The following is a 12115-nucleotide window of genomic DNA, read 5'->3' as shown; positions in this document are numbered from 1 at the left end:
ATAGTAAGTGTATCTTTAAGAAACTGCCAAACTGTTTTTTAAAGTAGTTGAACTATTTTCACTCCAAACAGCAGTATATGAGAGTTCTAGTTCCTTTATATCTCTGGTAATACTTGGTATAATTAGTGTGTGGTTATATTTTTAATGGTTTTCATTTGCATTAATAACTAATGATGTTTAGCATATGTTCATGCTCATATTTATCATCTACCCTCTTTGGTGAAGGGTTTACTCAATATAGAACATATTTTGAATTATGAAGATAAGTCTTAGTAAATTCGAAAAGATTCAAGTCAAACAAAGTATGTTTTTAGACCACATTGAAATTAAACTAGAAACCAATAACAGTTATATCTGGAAAATCTCAAAGTATTTGAATCCAGTGTGGCTGTTAGGAAATCTGATGATAGTCTGATTCTTGTGTAGGAGGTATGCTTTTTCTCTAGAAGCTTTTAGAATTTTCTCTTTCTCTCTGATGTTCTTAAATTTGCATTTCTGGAGTCTTAATCTCTCTTATTTGGTGTTTAGTTCTTTCTATCTGAGTTCTTTGGTTATTCCTTATTTCAAGGATATTTATTTCATCAAATATTTTTCTTCCTTTTATTTCTGCTTCCTTTTTCATTCCTATTTTCAGTATGCCAGCATGCATTCTTTCATCTACCATGGTACTCATGATTTTATTTCAGTATCCTTTATCCTTTTTTAATCTTCTGGGAGATTTCCTCAGGCTGCTCTTTTAATTTTACAATTTATTCCTTGGCTATATTCAGCTTTCTATTTATTACATGTAGTATTCTTTCAAGTATCATTTGTTTTAATATGTAATATTTCCATATAGCTTTCCTTGTGCCTTTTCTCCTACTTTCTATACCCATATTCATTTTTTACATTATTGGTTGTCTTATTTTAATATTTTAATCTATTTTTTCAATATGTCTGCCTGATATGGTATATGTTGTTCAGTGTGATTTTCCTTGTTAGTGTTTCAAGTCACTATTTAGTTGTGAGATGTTGATCCCCTGTAGTTGTCAGGGTGAGATTCTAATGTTCATACCCCAGTTCATGTCTTCCTATGACTTTAACAAAAGTTAAGAGATCAGCCCTAGGGAGCTACCAGAAGTACAATCTACAACCTATCTGTTGCCCCTCCATTAGGGCCCTCTGGAGGAGGTTCTCCTTTTGCATAGGAGGTGGCAGTTACCTCCTAAGTAGTCTGTAATCTCTTCTGCACTTGGTGGAGAGAACCAGGAGAGCGAGTGCTCAGGGCAGCTGCCCAGTCTTCCCTTCTTATTGTGGGCTGATGCTGCTGCCTTCTCATTCAGACAGGTTATAGGGCAGACCATGGAAATATGAGAGGAAATATGTGAGAGGCATAGCAGAATCTAACCATGTAATCTTTACCTGTTATTCTACCTCAGCGTGCCACCCAACCACAATTTAAAATTGCCTTTAGTATCTCCAGGATTTCTCAAAATTTTAAGGTTAATATACCCTTCTCTATTCTATAGTTTCCTCAGGGCTGGTTCTCCAGGGCATCTCTAGCTTTTCCCTGGTCAAAATCTTGTCTGAACTTTCTGGGGGTATTGGTGGGAGATAGTTCTTTAAAACTCTTAAGTTTTGCTGTGAGAAAAATTAGTTTTTCAGCAGAGTGAAATAAAAAGAGGAAGGAAACTCGGCTACTAGTCTAGGTAAGCAGTAACAGAGATCTGGATTAGTAGTTTGTATGTTGAAATAAGATTATTTTTTCCTGTTTAGATGATTTACTTGCTAGTGAAATCCAAGCTTGAAAAAACTGCTGTTTTATTTTTGTTTTCTTTCTTTTTCTTTTTTTTATAAACTAAATATGTTTATTCTTAGCATATTTTTTTTGAGTGAATTGAAAACTAAGCACTTGGAGAAATTCAAGATGTTACAATGAAATGGGAAGCTAAGACAAGGCCAGATTGGAGAGCAAGTTGTTATTATTTAAAACTTATGGACCACCTTGAATATGCCAAACTCTACTTAAGAAAATACAGAAACACGATCCCTTCCATTTAACAGCTAACATTTTCAGAAAATATACCACATTTCTCACCTACAACCAATGTTTAGTTTGAGGAATTTCCTCTTCTTTGTTTTCTTTTCCTTAAATGTTTTTAGGCGGTTCTCTTTTCTTTAAAGGCTGAGAACAAAACATAATTGTATATGTTCATTTTGTTGGCTTGACAATTGATAATTAAATACTATATTTATCCTGTAATGGCATAAAGTAAGCTGAATGGAGCGTATGTTACCACTTTGCAACTATTCAGTGTGCTTGTCTCTCTTTAGGATGATAATTGGCTGGTCTTTACCAGCCTTACCCAGAGCTTCACACATGCTAGGCAAGCAGTCTACCTCTGAACCACACCCCCAGCCCTTTTTGTCTTGAAACCGAGTCTCCCTTAAATTGCCTCAGGCCTTGGATTTGTGATCCTCCAGCTTTAGCCTCTCAAGTAACTAAGATTATAGGTGTATGCCACCGTGCTTGGTGAGATCTCCATTTTTATTTCAGGATAATATCAAGAAAATAAGTTTGAATTTTAACTTGCAAGATTAATGTTAACTGTAGACATGAAAACTGTTCAGTCTTACATCCAAAAATCAATAGCTTTCCTATAATTACCAATGATGAATCTGTCGAGAAAGAAATCAGGAAAACAATTCCATTCACAATAGCTTAAAAAACAAACATATAAAAACCCAGGAATTAATCTAATCAAGGAGGTGAAAAATCTTTCAATGAAAACTATAGAACATTAAAGAAAGAAATTAAAAAAGATTTTAGAAGATGGAAAGTCCTCCCCCTATTCATGAGTAGGAAGAATTAATATTGTTAAAATGACCATACTATGAAAAGCAATACACAGATTCAATGCAATTCCCATTAAAATACCAATGACAGTCTTCACAGAACTAGAAAAAATAATCCTAAGACTTATTTGGAAGAACAAGAGACCCAGAATAGCTAAACAAATTTTTAAGTCAAAAAAGCAATTATACTGTAGAGCTATAGTAACAAAAACTGTGTGGTGCTGGCATAAAAACAGACACATAGACCAATGGTGCAGAATAGAAGGCATGTAGACAAACCCACAGAAATACAGTCATCTTATTCTCTACAAAGGTGCCAAAAAACATACATTGGAGAAAAGATGGCTTTTTAAAGATGCTGGGACAACTGGTTACCCATATATAGAAGAAGGAAACTAGACCCTTATCTCTTACTCTGCACAAAAATCAACTCAAAATGATCAAAGACCTCAGAATTAGACCAGAAACTATGCAACTCCTAAAATGGATAAAAAATGTGGCATATATACACAATGGAATATTACTCAGCAATAAAAGAGAATAAAATCATGGCATTTGCAGGTAAATGGATGGAGTTAGAGAAGATAATGCCAAGTTAGCCAATCCCCAAAAACCAAATGCCAAATGTTTTCTCTGATATAAGGAGGCTGATTCATAGTGGGATAGGGAGAGGTAGTATGGGAGGAATAGATGAACTCTAGATAGGGCAGAGGGGTGGAAGGAGACGGGAGTGGGCATTGGGTTAGAAATGATGGTGGAATGTGATGAACATTATTATTCAAAGTACATGTACACGAATCCTTTTACTTTGTCTACTTTGTACACAATCAGATATGAAAAATTGTGCTCTACATGTATAATAAGAATTGTAATGCATTCCACTGTTTTATATATATATAATAAAAATGCAAAAATAAAAAGGATTTTTACTCCTTGGTATTTATTGTTAAGCATTAAAGTCATTATGCCCCAGGGATACATGCACACCCATGTTTATAGTAGAACAATTCACAATATCCAAACTATATAACCTACCTGGGTGTCCATCAATGGATGAATCAAGAAAATGTGGTATACATACACAGTGGAATTTTATTCAGCCATAAAGAAAAATGAAATTATGTCATTTGCAGGAAAATGAATGGGACTAGATACCATCATATTAAGCGAAATAACTGCAACTCAGAAGATCAAGTGTCATATGTTTGCTCTTAAAGGAAGCTAGAGAGGAAAAAGGAAAGAAAGGTGGGGGTGGATCTTCTAAAGATCAAAGGAAAATCAATAGAAGAAAGGAACTAAGGGATGGGAAGAGGGGAGGGAAAGGAGAAATGCTGGGGAATGATATTGGCCAAATTATATTTTTACATTGTGTGCATATATAGCAACCAAATCCCATCATTATATACTACTGTAATGCACCAATAAAAAATGTGGGGGGAAAATAAAATTCTTCAAAAAAAGTTTGTCTTAAACAAAATGTGACTTTATTTTTTTCTTTACCTGTCACACTGCCAAAATTTACATGTAAAAAGTGAGATTTAATAAGAAGTTCTTATAATACACTAATAAAAATATCACTTTTGGCTGACCCTAAACCCTTCTTATATCCCAAAGGTAGTCAAATTTAGCAAGCACAAGAATCACCTAGAGGCCCCACCTCCAGAGTTTCTGATTCATTAAATCTAAAGCAAAGCCTGAGAATTTGCAGTTCTAACAAGTTCCAGGTCATAGTGATACTGCTGATCCAGGAACCAACTTTGAGAACCACTGCCATATAGCAATGGTTCTCATCCCTGTTTGCACCTGGGGATCTTGAAAAAAAATATTATTGCCACAAAGTAACAGTGCTCAGATCTACTATTCCTGATTCTGTTTTAATTTTGGAGGAGTGGGGTCTAGATATATGTATCTTATAAAAACCTTAGGAAATTTTAAGATATACTGCCATATACTCATTTTCTGTTCATTATCCAGAGAAATTCATGTAGTTGTTATTCCATCTTTCATTCAAACTTTCCATGTTAAAGTGTTATCATATATTTTAATTTGATATGTCCATTATTTACTAATGTTAAATGTAAGGCACTAAAATGTAAGGCTGTGTTTATCCTTTCCCTTATTCTTGATTTGTCTCCATAATTTTCCTTCTCTGATACAGCCTCTCCTTCCTTTTCCAAACTCTCTTCTTCATTGCTCACATCCTTTAGAATTCTTCATGAAGAGGTTATTAACAATCTCTTATGTATTTACAGTCTTTCTTCCAATTTCTTCCTTCATCTTCTTGCCTTACCTGAAACCTGGCTTATCCTGAAAGCAGTGCTTCCCTTGCAGCCCTTTCAAACACAGTTTGCTAGTTTGTCCACATTTGCTGAGTGTTGGACTTTGGAAGTCAGTTTACAGTCTTCTTCCCATCTCACTGCAGCTCTCACACATTTATTTACTATTTAACTTTTATATGAAAGATGAACCTCTGGCTCATTATCTGCCATCATCCAAAGAGGCATCTGCATCCACGTGAGTGACCATCTAGCACCTGAGCATCTCTGTTTTTTTATTTCCTCATCCTCTCTGAGCTTCTTCACTCTACTTCCACACCAGTCTCAGTATAACGTTCTGAGCCTTTTGCATCATATGAAGCAACACTATCCATGAACTACTAGCTCCTGTTATTTCAGCCTGTACTCAGTTACCTAACACTACAATCACAAGGAGCCTATCCAAAATTTAGGTCTTTTCTTAGAAGATAGAACTAAACTTGTGTACAGAACTGGATGTTATTGACCAAGGGGTAAATTAAAATCTCATGTCATTTAAAAACTTTTATACCATGAAATTGTTGAGCTTTTTGTTGTACTTATATATTTCATCTAGTATGTGAAATAATGAAATTGCAAAGGTCTATTTCAATGAATTCAAATGCCCACCCTCCCCATTTTTTTGATGTAAAAGAATTACTGTAAAAGGAAAATCTGTGTGGCTTCCTACACAGAGGCCTGAAGTGAAGATACGCTTCTGGGCTCCCCAAATTGCCTTCCCTAGATACCTCAAGTTTTTTTAATACTTAAGTTAGGAATGGATAGCTCTTATGTTTTCTCAGATGCTCGTGTTTTACTGTGTATATTTAAGATGACTTCAGAATAGGTTTTGTGCCTTATGTGAAAGTCAGCTTCCTGGGTATAGTTTGACCATCATGTATGGGTAGAGTAGCACGAAGGGTATATTAATAGAGACAGACATATTCTGGTCACTGCATAGAAACTGGGGTGTACAGAAAGGTGGGAAATGCTGTGAAATAGTGGAAAGAAGAAGCAGTTGAGGTCAGAAAACTCAGAGTAAGAACATTTTGACTTACTAGCCTTATGAATTTGTGCAATTTACTTAGTTTGAGCCTTAGTTTCTTTATCCATAAAGTAGGGATCAGAGTGTCTATTTTACTTTTCTTACAGTGTCATTGTGAGAATCAAATGATACAATATAGAGAGTACTTTAACCATAGTGCCATAGATGATGAAAGATGTTCTTATTAAGGTAATTGACTCATATCTATAAAGTAGATATTTTAGTAATGATAAATTGCAAATTAAAAGATGGTTGGGATAAACTGTAGTTTTGGGAATTATAAAATTAATGAGCAAAGATGACTAATAATAGAATTTACCAGACTAAGAAGTAGCTCAGATTTTGAAAATAGCCTTTAATAATTTATTATACCAGTTAATATATAGCATGCTTTAATGTGTAATACTAAGCATTTTCAATATTTTATTATCCAAATAAAACACATAGCCCTTTCTTAAGCCCTTTTTTCTTTTATAATAATGATTCTTTACTTTTTTAGATATTACCTAGGTCACAAGTATAGGAGTGGTGTTTTACTCAGTCAGAATAATATTTTATATTTTACTTTCTGAAAGTGCTCAGAAAGTTTCTACAAGATGTGCACATGACAACTTTAATTGTCTGGATTATTTCAATTTCTGAAAACACATTGGTCTCAAGGCCTTCACACTCTATCATGCCTATGGTCTCTTTAGTCTTTGAAACCCCAGATCCTTAAGTCATAGTCTTATTTTTTTTTTTTTTTGGTAGGGGTAAGAATGTTCTATAAATCTCCTAAATTTGCTTTCCAGTAGTCCCTTACTCCTCATGTCCAGAGATGCATAAACTTTATTACTTTTTGTAGAAACCATTTCTCAAATTTTGCCTTCTTTCATCCATCTTCAAAGCCATCTTCTTAAATATTTACTTGCTTATCTTCTGCTTGGAAACTTTTTGAACTCTCAATACTCTCATTCTGAACTCTCAGTACTCTCAACTCTCATCATACCTTCAGTATGATGTTCTATGTTCATGTTTTGGCCTTGTTTCAAAGTGGTGCCAAGGTATTCATTTTTCATTACTGCTTTTTATTCATTTGCCTTTTCTTAAAGCCAGATCCACTCTGATAAGTCCCCAGAACAAACAAATGGTTGTCTGGCTCGTTAATATATTTGTTGGATCCTATTGAATAATTTTCTATATCAAGCTTGCACCATAAACTGGAAACTATATGAGCAAACATGTGGATTCCTGATTATAAGAAATATGGGTCTAGAGTTTGAATTTGAGTTCTGAAAAACAAACCATGTTGGTGAGACTGAATAGTAGTCATGAGGATGGTGAAAAGCATAACTACCTCCTTCAGCCCAGGAAGTGGGAGAACTGTCTAGACTTCTTCTTTTGAAATTGGAAAGATTTTCCAGGATTCTAGGAGAGAGGTTGGAGTTTGGAAATACACTCAGAGGTGGCAACTGGAACTGTAAATGTGGGTGAATATGATTGAGAGACGTGAAATGTCAAAGAACTCAAATAGGAGAGAGTATAAGAATGTGAGAACTTCATGAGAGCATGTCTGTAATGTTCACTGCACCATGCTATATCTGGTATCCAGGGTAGCACATTTAACAAATTTTCAGTAAACATTTGCTGAAGAACATATAAATGAGCAATAGATGGTGAGTGCATAAAGTGTGACATAGGATTTGAAAAACTTTAGGAAAGAAATGAATTTATGTAATTTTTTTAAAGAGAGAGAGAGAATTTTTTAATATTTATTTTTCAGTTTTCGGTGAATACAACATCTTTATTTTTTTATTTTATGTGGTGCTGAGGATCAAACCCAGCGCTCGGTGCATGCCAGATGAGTGCGTTACCACTTGAGCCACATCCCCAGCCTAAATTTATGTAAATTTTATGTTAATGCTAGATTATGAGTGGTGGTTGAGAAAGTGGAAACAGTGAATCTGTGCTTTGAGAAACTTCCTGGTTCCCCCAATAAGATGTCATTGTTTATTCCCTATCTTTCAAATTCTCATAAAAAGATCAAATACATGTACAAATAGGGTAAGTCCAAGTTACCAGTGTTCACATGCCAGAAATTTCAAGTAATTTTTACTGGATTTTGTGTGAATGGACAGTTCTTCATTTTTGACCATGAGCAATCTTGTTTTGAAAATATCACATATCCAGGATGCAAATGGAAAATTTCTGCAGACTGCTTCAGAGAGGCTATAAGGTAGGCAATGGGGCCATTAGTGGCACATTATTTGGCTCCTCCTGTTTTTCATGACTTTTGGAAGCCTGAAATCTTCACCAACTTTCAGGCTACACACAGAGACCATGTTCTCACTGCTGCCTTCAGCTTATATCTCCCATTACTCCTGAACACAGTTCCTGCTGTTTCCCCTTTTGCTATCTTCACTTCAGGTCAGGAAGAAAAGATGAAGGGAGGGCAAAGCCTGAGATCTGAAGTTAAGTGCAGTCTAAAGGGTGTGAATGTGAGCCATAAGTTGGTGAAGATTTCAGGCTTCCAAAAGTCATGAAAAACAGGAGGAGCCAAATAATGTGCCTGGGGTTTGAATGCTAGCTTCTGCTTCTCAGGAGATTGCTCATGGGTGCCTCCCTCCTGCGTGGTGAAAGCTGAACAGGATTAAAGGGAAAGAGCTGACTGTGACCCAGGTGTTTATGGGAAGGCAGACAAGGAAGCTAAAAGGATAAGCTGGGGTTCACTTCTTACCAACATCAAAAGGAAACCTGGAGATTTAAAACTTGGAAGGGAATAAGATACAGAAAAGACAGAGCAACAGCAGAATAAACTGCTTTTGTAGTCTGCATCAACTTCTTTGAAAGCTCACAGAGAATTCCTCTTCTCTTCCGTCCTAAGTTTGATTTCACACCATAGGGAGCTAACACAAGAGAACTGGAAGAAGAGTTAGAGCACAGTCTCTAAACGTCACCATCTATGGGCTAGAGTTTCTTTGGGCCACTGATTTCTACTAAGATGCTGATTTTGACTAGAGAAGAGCAATTATGTAGCTCACTGAAGACTTTTCCTTATTTGTTATTTTAGAGGAATACGTTTTCTTTCTTTTTGTGGGAATCCATTTACAGTGTTTTTTCCTTAGGAATTGTTTCTTGTGAACAAGTCTAATAACTAAGAATCACTAGGGACAGATGAGTATTTCAACAAAGTTAGATTTATTTTATTCTCTACTTTGCCTTCTTCGTGCTGGATGACTGTATTAAATCAACTGATATTATTACCAATCTAGGCCTGCTGCATAGTTTGCCAATCACTGACATGAATTTTGTAAGAGAGTTTATGCATGAGGCAGCCAGGTATGGAGATAGGAGAGTAAGTCTCAAACCAAGTGAAGTTAGCCAATCCCTAAAAAACAAATGCCGAATGTCTTCTTTGATATAAGGGGGGTGACTCAAAACAGAGTAGGGAGGAAGAGCATGAGAAGAAGATTACCATTAAACAGGGACGAGAAATGGGAGGGAATGGGAGGGAGAAGGGGAATTGCACGGAAGATGGAAGGAGACCCTCATTGTTTTACAAAATTACATATAAGATGGTGTGAGGGGGAAGAAAAAAAAAAGAGAGAAATGTGTCACAGTAGATTGGGTAGAGAGAGATGATGGGAGGGGAGAGGAGGGGAGGGGGGGATAGGAAGGGCAGCAGAATACAACAGATACTAGTATGGCTGTATGTATAAACGTGGCTGTATAACCAATGTGATACTGCAATCTGTACACATGGAAAAGTAAGAATTCATACCCCATTTGAATCAAATATATGATATGTCAAGATCATTGTATTGTCTTGAGCAACTAATAGAAAAAAAGAATAAAATTTAGGAATATTTATAGGATTAAGAAGCAGGGTTGTTTAAGGCAAGGGGAAAGGTGATAGGAAGTGAGACAAAGACAAGTATTCAGTGGTCTATGCATGTGTAATAAATCTTCATAGGACACATCTTCAGAAAATGACAGTGTTAGTATGATCTAAGGGTGCAGTTTTTAGCCTTATTTTAAAAAGGTCACCCATTGGACACCTATGCAGACCTAAATGAAGAGTTGGTAGTGTCAACAAAAGTGACCTTTAAGTCTCTTGAAAGTAACCTAGACATCATCATGACCCAAACGTCAGAAGTGTTACTTAGAAGCAAAACTAATGAGAGACTCCTAATATGTTGCTCAGCTGTGTACCCTCCAAAGTTGGTGACTTATAAAGTCACCAAAAGGCAAATAACTAAAAGCAAATGAAGCTAAAAGGCTTATTCAGATTTTCCCTCATTTTTAGTGTTAAAAATGCATATATGATGAACATGCTGAATAAAGATCTTTTTCAAGCATATGGTTACTTGATGTCCCACAGATGATATATAAGAAGAATTCCTATTCTGAAAGAAGATTATGACCAGGGCCAGAATCTTAATAATTATACATGGAATGTATTCTATAAAGGCCAGTTTTCTGCCTTCCCCAAGTTCCACTGCCAGCTCTTGTCAGCTCTTTCAGCAAAAGACTGACAAGTATCAACATATAATGAAAATGCCTTGCAAGTAAATATTGCTCCAATAGGTAGAAATTTGAAAAAAAATACATTAGCTTGTTTTTTAAAATTATTTTTTCTATTATACTTTTAAAAAACATAAGGAAAAAATACTTGAAATCTGGAAACCAATAAAAGTAAATGAATTATTATGTTTTAATGAATTATTATATTTTTAAACTTGTCTATTCCATTTTGTTCTTGGGGAACCACAAAATTTAAGATCTGTGAGAGTAGACTTTATTATGCTTTTGTTCTTGCTAGTTTGATCTTAGTACATATAGGTAACAAATCATTCATTCATTCAAATAAGGTTACCATAATGACTAGATGTGGTGGTGCATGCCTGTAATTCCAGTGATTCGGGAGGCTGAGGCAGGAGGATCACAAATTCAAAGTCAGCCTGTGCAGCTTAGCAAGATCCTGTTTCAAAATAGAAAAATAAAAAAATAAAGTAAAAGGTCTGGGGGTATAGCTTAGTGGTAGAGCACCTCTGGGTTCAATATTCAGTACTGAAAAAAAAGTTACCATACTTATAGAGATACAAAAAGAAACAGATATGGATTTTAGATGCCTTAAGAAACTCAGAGCCCCCAGAATATACTTGTTCTACTGTGATTTATTACCACCTCACCTCTCAAGAAAAGAAGAAGCAAAAGCTTTATTTTGTGAAGATGTGGTAACTGTATGACGTATTATATTTGTGATTTGTGATTCCATTAAACCTAAGTTAGGAGACAGTTCCTAGAATATTTTAAAGCAAAATATAATTGTAAAAATTGGCAAAAAAGTCACAAATTATCTCATCCCTATACCAGTGACTGTCTTGATTATAAACTTGTAGATTGGCTGTTCCCCCAACTCTCCACGTTTGTTCCTTTGGATTCCTTCTCCAGATGACCTTTGACTCAGGCTCTGCCTTTGGGGGATCCCAGGCTAAGATAATCAGTGAGAGAAATAAGCAAAGGAAAGAACCTGGTATGTCTCCAAAATTTTGTTTTAAACAGCATGGTAGTTAGTGGACTAGAGACTGGAAATAAAGGAAGAAGGGTAGCGCAGAATGTTAGAATGGGGAGGTGATGAGTTTGTTTTTCTACACGTTAAGTTGGAGATACTTGTGGGGCAAATAAATGGATATTCAAGGGGAGAGGTCAAGGCTCAGGGAAGATTATGCATTATTAATATACAGATGGCTAATATGGGCAAAATCATACTTACAGAGGAGTTTACCTTGGCACAGAACACAGCGAGAGGAGATAAGTAGTAAGGACAGAAAAATGGGGAATACCTTTATTAAAGCAGATTGAGAAAGAGGAGCCTACAAAGGAATGAAAAGAGATGGTAGGAAGAGAACCCTGGGCAACTAGTATTCCAAAAGCAAAAGGATAGTTGCTGAAGGAGGGA

The sequence above is a fragment of the Marmota monax genome, unplaced genomic scaffold (genome assembly GCF_021218885.2).
Source record: "Marmota monax isolate L192 unplaced genomic scaffold, Marmota_monax_Labrador192_F-V1.1 WCK01_AAM20220418_F8-fsc00191, whole genome shotgun sequence".
Taxonomy (NCBI): Eukaryota; Metazoa; Chordata; class Mammalia; order Rodentia; family Sciuridae; genus Marmota; species Marmota monax.
Note: the sequence above shows the minus strand (reverse complement) of the source record.